At 40.7% G+C, this 16,527-nt stretch overlaps 1 protein-coding gene across 3 annotated transcripts in view; it reads right to left on the bottom strand.

Annotated features, from left to right (window-relative positions):
• Positions 1–8,840, bottom strand: part of LOC114655879 (SH2B adapter protein 2) — a 78,567-nt gene extending 69,727 nt beyond the window's left edge. The window contains exon 1 of one of the 3 annotated variants that reach the window (XM_051930787.1): positions 8,711–8,840. The gene's annotated coding sequence lies outside the window, so the exon portion shown is untranslated. Of the gene's footprint in view, positions 1–8,672; positions 8,689–8,710 lie in introns of those variants that run through there. The other 2 variants (XM_028807164.2, XM_051930786.1) reach the window with 2 other exon arrangements.
• Between the last annotated feature and the right edge of the window lie 7,687 nt (positions 8,841–16,527).

The raw sequence follows: 16,527 nt of genomic DNA, 5'->3' as shown, positions 1-16,527 counted from the left end.
TATGGACACTCATTGTGGATCTTTCACAAAGCTTGTATCAATAATGTGTGATCGTAGGCGCACTGCCACACAGAATAGCAAGTGGCACTAGAACTTCCTAATGGCCTTTGTAATGATTCTGCTCATTAGTATAATCTCTCTGGAATGCATAGTGCCAGTTCAATATTCATGCCCATCCAGACGTCCGTCAGAACTGGCACACAGACTGAAATACAAATTCAACAACAGCTTTATAAAACACCTGGCATAGAGGGTACAAAACAGATGCACTGTATACTATTATATAAACAACAGAAGTAAGCACAGCACTTTCTCAATATCTCTCAATAACTATCTCTCAATTATAAAAAAAAATCTTGGGGAGGGAGACTAGGGAGACGAAACATGATCTTCTCGGAAGACAATCTGAAATCCCGCGAGAGACACATTTTAACTTGCTCCCAGCTCTAAAAACAACGACAAGCGACAAGTAAAACACGCATTCGCCAGCAGCAGAAACCCAGCAGATGATCAGACCACGTCTCCTGGCATGTGATCAGCCCACCTAACTCCAACCCCCCCCACCCCCTTCACAACACGAGCGGCAGAGACGCGAAGTGGCAAAAGGACAGCTGCTGTACAGGTTTTTAGATGATCAACGGGCAGTGCAACAGCAGCAGAAAGACAGCAGATGATCCAACGGCATCTCCTTAGCATGCATTCAGCCACACCCCCCCCCCCCCCCCCCCCCCCCGACAACGCGAGCAGCATCAGATGTCCTGCGAGTAAGAGATTTAACCACGCTCGGGGCCAGAAATAAAGGACAAGTATTGTTTTTACAACGTCACGTGATCCAAGGCAGTGAAGCTTCATTTAAAACAAGTCCACGGACATCTACCTTAGTTGTTTGATTGCTGTTGGCAGACATGCTTCATGTGCTCCCAGCTCTAAAAACAACGACAAGCGACAAGCAGAACATGTAGCTCGCCAGCAGCAGATGATCTGACCGCTTCTCCTTAGTGCGTGTTCAGCCGCATCCCCCTTCACAATGCGAGAAAGAGATGTAACCACACCAGAAATAAAGGACAAGTATTGTTTTCACAAAAGTTTTAAAGTAAAAGTGAAAATAATGCATATGCAACAATTCCAATGAAACTAACAATCTCTTTAAATTATATTTCCGGTAAACCAAACCCAGGGGTGCGCGAGCGAAGCAAGCAGGGTTGCAGTGCCCCCTGGTCTTTTAATAATCTTAAAGGTCTATAAAGCCGGCATTAACTGGCCTGTCAAAAAAATAAAAACCAAAAACACATACAACACATCTGAATACAGAGGCAGTCTCTAAATTGTGTACTGTACTCACTGGCATTCCCTTCTGAATGTACAGTATGTACACTGCTGCTAGTCAACTCATTTTCCTTCCCCCTTTCTCATTTAAGAGGACATCTATATTTTATATTATATATTATACATATTATATTATGCCCGTGCCTGTGTTAGCATTCCATTTTTTTATCTGCTGTTTCTTTTTATTTTTGAAGTGATCTAAAATGTACCAAATATCCTAACTCTATACTGGATGTCAGCTTTTCATTTCCAAAACATATTCTATATTTCAACTACTTTGAAAAGAAAGGCCTACATCATGCTATTCTCTCCTCTCATCTTCTTACTTATTCATAGCAGGCAGAACAAAGCAACATCTTTCACAACTGGTGGCCAAGATAGGAAGTAAGAAACATGCAGCGAGAGGCAGACCCAACTAGTAAACCCCAGAAAGCAGGTGCATCGTGGAACTCGTTCATGGCACCTGCACGCTGTCTTGATGGGTCAGGTGAACATGTCCAGCGCCACTAATAGGTAAACGATACAAACAGTATCATTAAATGTCCCAAACAGAAATGGAAAAGTAGGAACTGAGCTGAAAGAAGTGGCTTAGTCCAAAAAGAAAATCATTCAAATGTTAATTCAAGTGTACAGTCGGTCAGGATTTTGAATTGTCAATCCTATGGACCTTAGCATCATGTTTTATTTCTTAGTTTTCCATTTTTATCATCTTGCTTCATGTTAAATTGTGGTTAGACCCTTCAGTCCACTCACTTGGTTACACAATCTATGACGGTTTTCTGCAAACGAATGATAGCTGCAAAAACTATAAATGCTTTGAGTTTCCCTTTGTTCAGCAGAAAGAAATGTCAGCATTAAAAAATGAGGATGTGTGGGTAAAATTGCTAAGAAGTGAAGATCTACTGTCATCTGAGGAGCTCCAAGCTCCCTGTTTCTGCTTTGTGGCTGTCTGTGCTACTCCTTCAATTGATTTGCCTTCAGGATGACTGCACCAAATCCAAAGCTATCCAAAGCTATCAGGCCACACCCAAGAGGCTCAGCTGGCTTCGAAGAAGAGGGAAGGTGGGCATCACTAGCAGTGATGCTTCATTCTTACCTATGCCAGCTGCACTCTATGTCTACGCCAGCCTCATGTGCAGGAGGAAAGCTCCCAGATCACTGTCCACTAAAGCAGGTGATGCAGTCCTCCAACCTTTACAAACTGTGGGAAAATGCAGCATTCTGCACAAATATTATAAGAGGAAACAAAATGATCTGGAAATCCTTGCTGTCCTAAAAATAGCTCACCAGAGAGACCCCTGAGTGCCAAACACTGTGTGACACACAGGAAAAACGAGCGAGCAAGTGAGAGAAGGAGCAAGGGGCCTATGTGTAGCAAGGGGGATTGTGACGGATGTCAAGATGAGAAAATGAATGGAACAAAGGCCAACCTACTGGCCATTCTTGAGGGGGAATTTCTCTTGGAGTTGGCTCTGGAAAACAGCAGAGGTACATCTTAATGCATGAAAGAAGGAAGGCTTAACTGATACAAAATCTGGGAGTCAAGTAACACAAGGCACTAAATAAAATGAAGGCTAACTGGTGGAACAGCATTGCCAGTCTCATGGCACTTGTCCTCTGAGGAAGTTAGAATGATGACAGAACCTGTCCATCGTGGTCCTGACTAAGGTAGGACTTGCTCCTGGACAAAAGTATCTTTGGGGCTACCAACATAACATGGGGTTAGAATAAGGTCATAGAAAATGACTAAGTAGGAAGTGCATGCTGATGTAACTATTTCTGCTCCAATATCCCCTTTCTGAGGGGGGCAACTAGCCATCCTGGATGATCCTATAAATTGGCCAGAAGGTTCCATTAGTGCTGCATTTCCTTTATTTCTGTACAAGCCTAATGCATGATAAATTAGAAATTTTTTTTTTTATCAGTTTGCCCCCTCAAACTGAGCAGGTTCATAGTTGACCAAATAAAACTCTCAAAAGTTGTGCCGTCATTACTCATTCAGTCAGCAAACACATTAAGTGCAATAGAAATATAAAAATATGAATAGTTTGCTGCAGTGGGCTGAAACCCCTTTCACAGCGGGGCTACTCTTAGGCTTATCTGACCACAGTAAGGCCACTTTATTAGGGACACATATCCTTCACATGTAACTGACTGCTCAGTCAGCGGCCACATCATACAGTACGTGTGGATAACATCAGTTGAAGACGACAGGATGGCACTGTGTGTTGAGTCAAAATCATCTTGAACAAGGCTAGGTGCTGGACACCAGACACACTGCTTGACTTTTAACATGTTATTGTATCAGGCTAAGGTGTTGATGAGTAAGGTGTCAAAAATGGCCCAATGGCCAAAAATATATGGACAAAGTGAGGCTAAGCAAATGGACCAGAGTTACAGCTGGGTGGCTAACAGCTGAGCACAGCAGTGGTGCTGAATGACACACAACATGACATCTGGAAGTTCAGATGGGTGCCAGTCCTGCTGGACACTGCAATACAAAAAAGTGCTGTGGAATAATGAATACAAACGACAGCATGTGAAAAGGACTGTGGGATCTGTTTCATGGAATATTTCCAAAACACCTTGAGAATTTGGCTGTACTGACAGTACTGAGCAGCAGCAGTTTTAGAAGCAAGAGATGGATAGTGGCAAATAAAGCAGAAAAGGCTGAAATCAGAAGAGCGATGATCAAAATAAACAGCCCACAGTGTGAAACAAAAGTGGTAGTCATGATACCAAATGAGCAGGTCAAAACCTCAAGCAAATTGTGTCATGATTGGCAGTTTTTCGTTTTTAATTCCTTTTCTGTGGCTATTTGGGTGAAGGTTTATGCTCATTCAGAGGTTTTCCACTTCAGAAAGCTCATTTTGACATTGTTTTATTTTTATCTCACTCCACTGAAATCTTGCATTCTTTTACTGTCTTGGTTGTGTGCACCACCATGTTCAGATAATTGCGTGGTTTGTTGCCATGACAAGGTTGCCCAGAGTCCTCTGTTGCAGCATGCCACATGATGTCAATCATGTGACCATATAAAGGTCAACACAAGCGGGTCCATACAATTCAACATTGGATAAAAAACAAACAAATTATGGTCAGTCTTTTTGTGTTTCTGGTCAAATTATTTTTCCTTTATGCATTTTGACTTTAATTTTTGATTTGTCTCTTGGCTATATGAAAGATGGGCTTGATTTACAGTTCATGATTTTAGCACAGCTTTTGTTTACATCTCCTTTTCTAAGGTCAGATTTATAAAACTGGTGTATGCTTTTCACAACAAAAGTTGAGATTTATAAAAGGAAACTTGAAGGAAAAACATTTCGGAGAGACTAAGAAATGACAAGACCCTTGATCAAGTACGGAAATGCTGCCAAACTACCTAAATGAATTGCCCCATGGAATTAATAAAGTTTTGCTAATCTAATCTAAATGACGACTCACCCATATAACAAACATATTGCACCTCAAAAGTGATGAATATGATGCCCAGACTGTATTTTAGTTCCCTTTCAAGAGGACCAATTCTGCATATTTACACTTTTGAACCTTTTTGGTTTTTCGTGAGTTTATATCGGCTACTTGTCACTTCTCGGGGAACTGGCTGACAGATCAGGAATATTTCAGCCAAAACTTCAGCTACATCATGCCTGATGTGCTGGAAGCCATTAACTGACTGACGAGGTGCTACATTCAGTTTTTGCATTGTGTTGGTGCACATACATAAAACATCACCCTGTTTTAGCCAACACTGGACAACTGTGTTTGGTTTTCCCAAATGTAATCGGAACAATTTACTGTACTCATATTGCAATAAGAGCACTTAGAAAGAATGAAGATGCTTTTCTTAACCATAAACAGTGATATTCTTTTAACCCACAAGTTATTTGTGATGCCAAAATGAGACTGACAATCATCATGGCTCGGTGGCCTGGGCCAGCACATGATTCATTTATTTCGAGGCAAAGTAGCTTGTTGGTATGGTAACTGGCATAATCCTCCATTGTAATTATGTTATTACATGTGCCAGGTGATAATGGGCACCTTGTGCCTTTACCTAATCCCTAAAATGCAGGGGAGAAGCGGTAAAATGCCACTCTTGAGTGCTCAGCTGCAGAGCACAGCATAAGGCTCGATGCATCAGTAGGGATAGGCTACTTTACCAGGCGGTGAAGTTCTGCAGCGTAGTGACTGTATATGTAGGAGGTTAAATAGCATTTTCTATGTATGTGCATTTCAGGGCAGCAACCAGACGGAGTTCGAGGCTCCCTCTTGTATGAACATTTACAAGATGATGGTGATTTCAAAACTGTGAACTGTGTAGAAATGTGGATATGCCAGGTTTTATACATCAGATTCTTTTGCTGTATGCATTTCCCTGTCTGGGCGGCACGGTGGCGCAGTGGGTAGCGCTGCTGCCTGGCAGTTGGGAGATCTGGGGACCCGGGTTCACTTCCCGGGTCCTCCCTGCGTGGAGTTTGCATGTTCTCCCCGTGTCTGCGTGGGTTTCCTCCGGGAGCTCCGGTTTCCTCCCACAGTCCAAAGACATGCAGGTTAGGTGGATTGGCGATTCTCAATTGGCCCTAGTGTGTGCTTGGTGTGTGGGTGTGTTTGTGTGTGTCCTGCGGTGGGTTGGCACCCTGCCCGGGATTGGTTCCCTGCCTTGTGCCCTGTGTTGGCTGGGATTGGCTCCAGCAGACCCCCGTGATCCTGTGTTCGGATTCAGCGGGTTGGAAAATGGATGGATGGATTTCCCTGTCTTTTGCCGTACACGTATTCACAATCAAATCCATGCAAAGTTTTATAAATGCAACTTTTTCTAAGAACAGATTTCTATCTCTTTGAGACAGAACAAACTGGGCCAAAACATAAGTCAATGACTGTAGGCAAAAGGATAGAAAGAGTTTAAAAACAGAAACCAAATTTAGACTAAGGGGAAATGCCACTAGTAATCAAGGTCGAATCCATGAACTTGAACAAACCATTAAGTACACCTTTTATACCATTGACCTGGTAATGCCATGCATTGCACATTTCTGATTGACCTTGCATATTAACTGCTTGGCAACCAGACCAAACAAATGCATAAAATGGTGACACCTGCAATGGCAAACCCTATTTGTATTTTAACATTTTACTATGTTCATTTAAAAGTAGATTTATTAAACACTAAGAAAGACAATGGCAATCTACCAAAAAGAAGTGCCCAGATTTAGACTGAAAAAAGGAACAAATCAATGTTTCCATTCCAAGGCACCTTAAACAGAAGCGCTTCTGCAGCAAATCTATGGTTATAATCACTCAGTTGTCATTTCATAAAGCACCCTTCACCCTTGCGAAAACCGCTTCACTTGGAATTAAATACAATTTCCCCAAACACTAATCCCTCCAATAGGACTCGGGCTCTCAGCAGGGTCAAGTGAACCTGCAGCTCTGTGTTGTGCACATCCATCCTCTCTGCTTAAGCCACCACCAAGTCCATGGTGAGGCAAAATTCGGTTTTCAAGAGTGTGAACATATGCTGGTCAAAAATTTGAAACCTAAACGGACATGGCTGGTATGTCATCTGGACCGTTTCCATGCCACTCAATCCCAGTTTTGCGGAGAAAATGTTGAAAGGCCAATAATTCATCCATGCATTTTTTGTATCCCCCCCCCCCCCCCCCCATCCCATCCAATTCAGCATCACAGGGAGCTGCTGCCTGTCCCAACAGCTTAAGGCGAAAATCAACCCTGAATGGTATGCCAGTCCACACTGGGTCAAACAACCTAACATACACATCTTGGGGATGAGGAAGGGACATCGGAGAGCATGGAGGTTGAAATGCCAATTATCTGGGAGCAGCACCAGCCTGTGATCTAATTGTATTTTTTTCCAGAAATCTGTAGCACTAAGTGTCTCAAGGCAAGTAGAATTAAAGACTTATTTCAGATTTACTACAGCCCACTTACTAAAAAGATATGCATGTCCTATACTGTATTCCCTAAGGAAAACATCCACCCAAACCTTGTTGTCTACTGTGAACAGCTGCTACACTATTTAGTGGAAGCCGATTCAAAAAGGACCACCCTTAAGTCAGGCTGCAGACCCACCACTGCCTCATTCAGTAAAAGGTATTCTCTTACTCAGCTTTATGCTGTTTCGGTGAAATGAGATGAATAAGACTGATGAGCACCTTGGGCCAAATGGCTTGTTATAATATTATCTTAACTGAATGGAGTCCTTCTCATTTCTAGACTCTAACTTTGTCCCTGCACTCTCAGACACACGTCATGCTGGTGTTACTCTAACGCGCCTGTTAAGAACAGGCATGTGAAAGCCACATGCCCATTCTGTTGCAATTCCAGCCAATGCACTATGTGGTATCTTTTCAATTGTAATGGAGCATTGTATAGTAAAATCACTGTGAAAGAGGCTATAGAATTTGCTACATTTTCCTTTCTAGGAGATTCTAGCGAAATGCTTGACTTCTTCTGGATTGTAATTCTCTACTGGTGATGGGGCTTGCTGTGACAGGCACTATATAAAACACTTCTTTTGGTGTTATGCTTTTTCAATGTAATTGCAGTTTTTTGCCTGATTCCTTCTCAGCAGCAGTGCGGTAGTGCAGCACAGTTTGAGAACCACAAGCTGTTGGTATAGCTGCACTTCTCTTCTCAGGTGATTCGTTTGCCAGCTTCCTTCAGAATTTGAATGTATTACCTCCAAACACTTCGCAAAGCGTTTTGTAATGATGCTCGTTATGAGAGACGCTTCTTAAAATAAATCTTGTTTGGCGTACAGGTGCTTCATCGTATATTTTAATGTAATATCGGTTGTTTCTTACGCTCTTAAGATACGTACAATCACGATTTCTGGAATCATTTCGATAATAACTGAGTGAGACTGACAGACAGTTAAGTGGGCTGCAGTCAAGAGACGGCGAAAGAAGCAACCAGTCAGCCGGACAGAAGCCAACATGAGGCCAATTCGTGGGGTGCGGAAGGTGAACATCCTGCTGCTCCTCGGCCCTGTTTTCTCCGGAGACCCCCAAGATTAGAGCTCGTGTCTGCTTTCTCTTGTTCATTTGTGTCTCGCCCTTCTGAATGGAAGCACTATGCCGCGGGGGAGAAACAGCAAAGAAAGGAGGCAGCGAGGGAAGGGAGCGAGCGAAGCTCCCACTCCTTTGTGAGTTTCAGCACCACGGCAAGCGGTCTCTTCAGGTAAGACTGCCGCCAAACGCACGCATGCACGCCCTGGTCTTGTGCGACCGACCGACCGCCTGCTCGAGCAGAGCGCACACACGGACCGACAGACACACGCGACACAAGCAGGTAAAGGCCGGCGTGTCGTCTACCCCACTCACTTTTCCCAAACGGCTCCTCGTCCGGCGGATGCTCTTACCCGGCTCGCGTCTCATCGTCCGAATGCACTGTCCTCTTAACATCTGTCACGCCAGCGTCTCTTCTGCCTATATACGCGCGCGACAGCGAAGAAACTCCTGGATACCGTAATCTCCCAAGTCTGCGCCGGCGAAATGCTGAAGCGACGCGCGCACGCACGCACATACGAGAGCGCGCGATCAGGGGGCGTCTCCCTTGCGAGCATCTGATTGCTTCGACAAATTCAGAGAGATGCCAAAGCTGATGTAGTCGTGTGTACGGGTATAGTGCCTTTAACAGAGTGCCAAACAAACGTGTTACAGCGGCGACACAGTTTAAGCGTAATAAACAAAGGGAAAAGCAGGAAACCGTGAAGTAAGACGGACGCCAACGGACACAAAGACAACTCCGGCAGGCACCTTGAGCACTCAGTAAGTGTCGCTAACGATCGGAATTAGTTTTTTTCCTACGTAAGACATTTACAGCGCTGTTGACATGTAGGTGGGCACAAAGCCAGACGTGGTGAGTGAATACAGTAGAAAAGTATCTCCTGGTGACACTTGACAGTGACAATAAAAAGTGACCTGACCGGGACATTTTAACAATCTTTTGCGTTTACCATTTAGAATGCTGTTCCACGAGGCATTGAGCCGCTGCCTCACGCATACAGACCCTGGGTTCCAGTCCACCATGTATCAAGCTGGCATTTCCTCCCACATCCCAGTGAAGATAGGTCAATTGACCAGTCAAAGGCTTCATGACTTAGAGTTGCAATGGCATGGGTGACCCTATTATTGGATCAAGCTGTTTTGGGAGAGGTATGCTGTATTAGGTAAAAACGGTTCCCTTATTCATGCCAGAAGGTTTTATGTGTTTTTTTTTGTTATTATTATATTTGTGTTGACCTTTTGTAACTAAATATTTCACTATAATTTGCACTACGTGTATAGTATGTGACAAAATTTGTTTTGGATTTAGAGTCTTAGCTTAGACATAATCCAAATGAGAATTGTCACAAACTTTTTCACACCAATTCTTTTTTGTCTGGCCTCTCTCTAGTGCCATCTGTGCAGTTTTTTTTTGGAAGCTTACCTGACTTGAGTCTTCATTACCTGAATACTCATTTTTGGAGGATGTCCATTATCATACAGATTTTCTTTTTAGTAATTTTTCTCATGTTCTTAAAATAATTCTTGGTATAATGGAATACATTCTTGGTGCTTTTCAATAACCTTATCCTGCATTTGTTTAGAATGTTCTTCTGTCTTCCTTGTTGTTTTTTTTTAACCTCTGCTCATGTGAAGTACCTTCATCTATTCCAGTAAGTTTCACTTCAGATAGTTGTGCCCAAGATAATTTAGAGACATCATATTGCATAACACTGAATTCATTAGTTTCTGTTTGTACTTATAATTGATTGAGAAGGATTGGTATAATTTTGTTAATCAACAGAAGAACATCCTAGTTAAGTACAGTCCTACCACTTTAACAAGATGACTCTCTGATGATTTCCATTTTTTTTTTGATTTTATCAATTTTATTAAAATCAAATAACTTTCCATACAAACAAGTCAAGTTTTACAAAACTAGGTTAGAAACAAATCAACCCCCACCCATGAGAAAGAGAGCTAGGCCAGCAGATTAAAATTTTAAACTAGTAAAAATAAGTAAATAGATAAATTATAAATGAATAAAAATAAATAGAGTAATAAAAGAGGGGAGAGAATCTGCTTCCTCAATTAAAATGCTTATTGTAAAATGTTATTGATTAGGTCCTGCCAGGTTTTAAAAAGTTTTGTATAGATCCTCTAAGTGAGAATTTTATTTTTTCCAATTTCAAATAGTATATGACATCAGCTACCCACTGACTTAAAATAGGCAAGTTAGGATTCTTCTAGTTGAGCAAGATAAGTCTACGTGCCAAAAGTGTAAAGGCAGTCACAGTTTGTTTGTCATTCTCCACTTTAAGCCCATCTGGAAGAACACCAAACACAGGTGTTAGTGGATTAGGAGGGATTGTGACACCAAGGCTGTCTGAAAGGCATTTAAAGATTTTGGTCCAGAATGATGTTAATTTGGTGCAGGCCCAAAACATGTGACCCAGTGAGGCTGGAGCTTGATTGCAACGTTCACAGGTTGGATCTTGCCCTAGAAACATTTTGGACAATTTTAAAGGAGACAGATGTGCTCAATATATAATTTTAAGTTGAATAATTTTATGCTTTGCGCATATGGAGCTCGAGTGAATTCTGTGCATTGCTCCCTTCCACAACTTTTCTGAGATATTGAGTGAGAGATCCTTTTCCCACTGTCCTCTTGGATCTTTGAAAGGGAGGGATTGTAAAATAGTTGTATATATTATGGAGATGCTGTCTGAGTCCTCAAGACTGATCAATATTTTTTCCAGCATAGAGGGAGGTGAGGAAAATGGGGCAGCTTTTGTTTAACAAAGTTTCAAATTTGAAGGTAGTGAAAGAAATATGCTGCTGGAAAGTTACAATTGGAGTGTAATTGTTCATAGAATGCAAAGACGTTGTCTATGTACAGATCTGTAAGTGATTTAATCCCAAATGTTTTCCAGGCATTAAAAACTGCATATGTTTGAGAGGGTGTGAAAAGGTGGTTGTCGTGCAGAGATGCCACAGATAAAAGAATCTCTGTCTTAAAATACTTCCTACATTGGTTCCATATTCTGAGTGAGTAAAGCACAATTGGGTTTTAAGTATGTTGGTGATGACTTGTACTTGTACAAAGCAAGGAATATAAAGAAGTACTGCAGGATTTTATTTCTATTACAGACCAAGCCTGTGTATGTTCATCTATTTGTGTCCAGGTTTTTATAGCTTGTATATTTGCTGCCCAGTAATAAAACTGAAATTTAGGTAGAGCCATGCCACCATCCGCCTTAGGTCTTTGTAGAGTCACCCTTTGGATACGTGGATGTTTTGAATACTAAGTAAATGATGTTATGGTTGAATCTAATTTCTTAAAAAATGATTTATTGATGTATACTGGAATGTTTTGAAATAAAAAAGAAACTTAGGAAGGGTATCCACCTTAACAATGTTAATTTTTCCAGCTAAAGTGAGATAAAGGGTAGACCATCTATGCAAGTCTTGCTTGATTTTTTCCATACAGATAGCAAAATTTTGTTGATAAAGAGCTTTATGTTTACTTGTGATGTTTATCCCTAGGTATTTAAACTGATTTGCGATGATAAAAGGGAAGGTGTCCAATCAAACATTGTGTGCTAGAGAATTCACTGGAAAGAGCAAACCTTTATTCAAAATAATTCTGAGACCAGAAATCTTTTGAAATTCTGTTAGTGCTGTTAGGAGTGTAGGCACAGTATTTTATGCTGGGCGGTATGACCAAAATTCTATATCACGGTATTTTTCAAAATTATTCCGGTTCACGGTATCGGACAGTATTTTTTTCCCATGCATGAGTGGATGTTAACCACATTTTCCACTGCAATTACTGGCTAAGAATAACCTATTCCACTGTCAAGAGTATTGTACATTGTACAAAAAAACATTTTAATGTGCACACAATTATTAATACAGTTTTGCACCATAAAGTGATAGCTTTCAAGGTGGTGGCACCATTGAAAAGGTATCACATTGCATGACAGATGCAGTCAAAATATAGAACCTTTTTATTGAACAAATTTTGCAAACAACTTAAACTAAAATTTTGACAACATATTTTCAACCATCCAAAGAGGCTTAGTAAAATATCCAGAGGTGCTTGTCAAAAGTTGTATTGCACTGAACATGTCTTAGAAAAGGAATAAATAGTAAATATTTTTTGTAAACCAACTACACTTTGTTAATGTTAACAATCTCTGTCCACGGGCATGTTAAAGTGACTTTTTAAACAACTTTACCATCATTAAACTGCATAATATTTAAACTAATAAATAATAACTATAACATAAATAATAGTGCAACTTCCAGTAATAATACTTTTACTTCCAAGACTTCAAGCCCAGGTGCATTATACAGGATTCACCAATTTAAAATAAAATAAAATAAAACAAGTGCAACTTGGTGATGACATCTTTATCAACTGAACCATCATTAAGGCAAATTGCATTAATATGGACCTTGCTTCAAGCTAAGCTATATACATAAATGATAAAGCTGCAACTTCCATTTATAATGCTATTTGTGGTATAACCCTACGGAAGCATATTAGGGCCACAGTGAAGAAAAAAAAAAAACTATACGTCAACATCTCGACTTTATTCTCAACATTTCCACTTTAATCTCAACGCTTATATCAAGATTAAAGTTAACATTTCCACTTTATTCTCATAGTTTATTTTGTCATTAAAGCAGAATGTTGTAAACTAAACTTCATCCTAAAATCAATGAGCAGGAATATCATGAAATTAATTATTCTGTGTGGTGATCGCTGCCTGCGCCCCCTCTTAGTGCAAGAGGAAGTCAGTTTAAGAAACACATACCGATTAACATGGCTCAGGGAACACTTAACACAAAGCATTTAATGTGCTACATAACTTATGACGGGGGTTTGAGAAAATCTAGTAAATTAAATATTCATTTTAAGATGAAGTTTAGTTTATGATGTTCTACTTTAATGACAAATTACGAGAATAAAGTGAACATGTTGACTTTAATCTTGACATAAACGGAGAGATTAAAGTGGAAATGTTGCGAATAAATTCAACATGTCGTCATACTATTACACAGTACCCAGGTACATTACACAGTATTGAAAAAAATAAAACAAGTACAACTTGGCTTGCAGTATTATCCAGTAGTATAGAAACAGTATTCATACATTTGAACATAATGGTCCACATCCAACCTTTTAAAACCAAAGTATCTCCAGACAACAGACACGGCTCCTTTTTTCGGCAAAAGTTCTTCTGTGTCATCATGTTCAACTTTATCGTCTGCTACAGCTTCAGTTTCGGAATGTTCTCTGTCCATTTTCACCATACAATACCTCCACTAATGCATGTACTCCGCTGTATGCCTGTTTACCGGTGCAGCAGTGAAAAAGGCCCCCCCTTAAACAGTTTCCCACTGCGCCACGTTCTGAACGCTGTTTAGGCTATTTAAACCAGTATTGAGGTATAAGAAAAATCCATATCATAACAAAAATAAAAAATGGTTTTTGGTATGAACCGGTATACTGCCCAGCACTGATATATACAGTACCATATCATCTGCATATAGAGAAATTTTCTGTTCAAGCCCTTCTCTGATAATCTCCTTTATTTCATAACTATTTCGACAGTGAATAGCCAGTGGCTCAATGGCGATTGCAAACAGCAGTGGTGACAAGGGGCATTCTTGTCTAGTATCACGTTCTAGTTTAAAGTAATCTGAGTTAATGTTGTTAATACAAACTGAAGCTTCTGGATTGGTATACAGTAGTTTGATCCTTGCAGAAACGTTTGCGCCAAACCCAAATTTCTCCAATATAGTGAGTAGGTAGTTCCATTCAACCATATCAACCATATCAAATGCTTTTTCTGCATTTTCTCGACTGCTAATAAAAGTGGGTTAAGATGCCATCTGCGAGATGAGTGTGTGGGGCATAATGATGATAACTCCAAGATCAAAGGGATGTGGTCAGAGATAACAATAGTGTCATACTTAGAAGATTTAATTGTAGGCAAGAAATTGTTATCTACAAAGAAATAATTCATTCTTGAGTAGCAATGATGCACTGGTGAGTAAAAGGAATATGCTCTTGAGTTTGGGTTTAGAAATCTCCAAGGGTCTAATAAGGTGTGATCAGTTACAAACTGTGTAATTGTCTTTGCAGTGTTAGATGTCATCACCCCTGTGGCAGAAGACCTATCTAGGTCTGGATTTAAAACACAATTAAAGTCCCTAGCCATTGTAATTTTATGAGTGTTCACATTGGGAATGGATGCAAATACATTTTGGATGAAGTCCCTATCACCCACATTGGGTGAATAGACTGGGAATCATAGACTCTCTGATGATTTCCACTGGGGAATTTTTGACTTTAAAACGTTCTAGAATTTTACATTATTGCTTCCACATTTTGTATTATGGTAGTGTACCGATACTCACCATTTTTTACATTTGTCTATGTTTCTTTGTTTGGCACAGAGTTGTGCAAGTCCTTCAGTTCCAGTTCTCCCCTTTCATGAGTGACACAACCTTCCAGGATTTGGTCACATATGACAGTGGGGTGGACGTGTATCTAAACTAACACTCTGGGTGGTATAGAGGAGTTCTTTAATTGAATCACTTCAGTCCACAACTTTTTTGTTCAGTTTATTTCTTCATATAAATACTTAGGTCCGTAATATTTATTACATTCTTGTTTATCATGGTCCAGAGAGTGGTGATGTTTTGCATACTGGTTGATCCTTCAAGTAAGAATTTAATTGAACTCTGTATACAGTACCTGTCATTTTCTGGGTTCGCTCACCTTGGCCAGTTGTCCCTATATTTTTGGGGTACTGAAGGAGAAGTCGCAGCTGCTGTACCTGACACCAGCCTCCTTTAGTCACCTTTGACAAAATATACAAGAGGAAAGGTAACCTTATTCCAACCCCAGGTCAGAGGGGCAAAATGCTACCACTAAACACTGTACATTAGGATTCCATATAACAAATGAGGTGAAGACTTTACATCTGCCCTTTAGGTTAACTGCCACAAGCATTCTTCCTGCCTCCGTATTTCTTAATTGTCCCAAGACTCACCCTGCCCTCTGTGCCCATTTTAACTTTTTTATATGATATATGCACAACATCTCCTTGCTTCCATAAGGTCATCCTCTGCTGAACAGTTTAGACTCTCAAGTACTCCTTTTACAACTGTGCATACATGTGCTCCCCTCATGTCTCCTACTGGCCTGTGTTCTCTGCCCTCCCTTATGCCATTGAGGACCCCTTATATTTGCCAGGCCCTCCAGCCTGCTTTGAGACATTTATTCTCTCAAGCCCTTTTTTTGTGGGGGGGGAGAGGGTGGACTTGACAGGCTTTTCAGTCAGGTTTCAGAGTGCGTTTGCAACTTAACTTAGCTTGCTGCTTCCCACCCAACCATTCACACCAAGCGTCAACACCACCAACAGTGCTGTCTCCTACCGTTCTTTCTGAGCCCTTGATTTCCTGTGAGCTTGGCCCGTCAGCTTAGGTCCTCAGAGCTTAGTGGCTCCAAAATCACTGCCTCTAATTCCCATCCTTATAGCGGGCCGAGGAGCAGCTGGTGTTGGTGTTAAGCTGATGGCAGAAGGTTTAGTGTCAGCAAGCCTTGCAGCCAACTTGAACATTGAAGATGGCAAGAGACAGCCGAAACAGGCTGTGACACTTTTTAAGTATGGAGTGGGTCAATTAACTGGAATGAGGCGTCATCACTCAAAAACAAAAGAAGCCCAAATCAGACTGGGCTAAAGGATGGTTAGAAAACACATTTTTACACTTGCTTATTAATTGACTACAATTATTGTTACCTCAGTGATGAGCATGTCAATGCATGCATACAGAAACCTTGTTTTTAATTTTAGGGTCCAATAAACATAAAATTGTTAAACCCACTTACTCTATTATGACATGAAATGACTGTGTGTCAAGCAGGTGCACATAGGTATGTTTACTTTATTACAAATGCTTGTCCTGATCAGTGTGTGTTTTTGCATCAGTTTGAAAAGTCTGTCTGGATAGCGTAATTTTTCTCACTGTTACTGTGGGGTTAGTTAATTTTACTGTTCATTGCTCTTTGTAGAGGCAGATCACTGGCAACACTTACAAGGCTGATTGCTATTGCCATGTTCTTGTCTTTAAAATGCTTAACCCATCGTCAGACACTACTAGCACCCATGCA

This window comes from Erpetoichthys calabaricus, chromosome 8, assembly GCF_900747795.2.
Source record: "Erpetoichthys calabaricus chromosome 8, fErpCal1.3, whole genome shotgun sequence".
Classification (NCBI taxonomy): Eukaryota; Metazoa; Chordata; class Cladistia; order Polypteriformes; family Polypteridae; genus Erpetoichthys; species Erpetoichthys calabaricus.
This window is presented reverse-complemented; position numbering and strand designations above follow the sequence as displayed.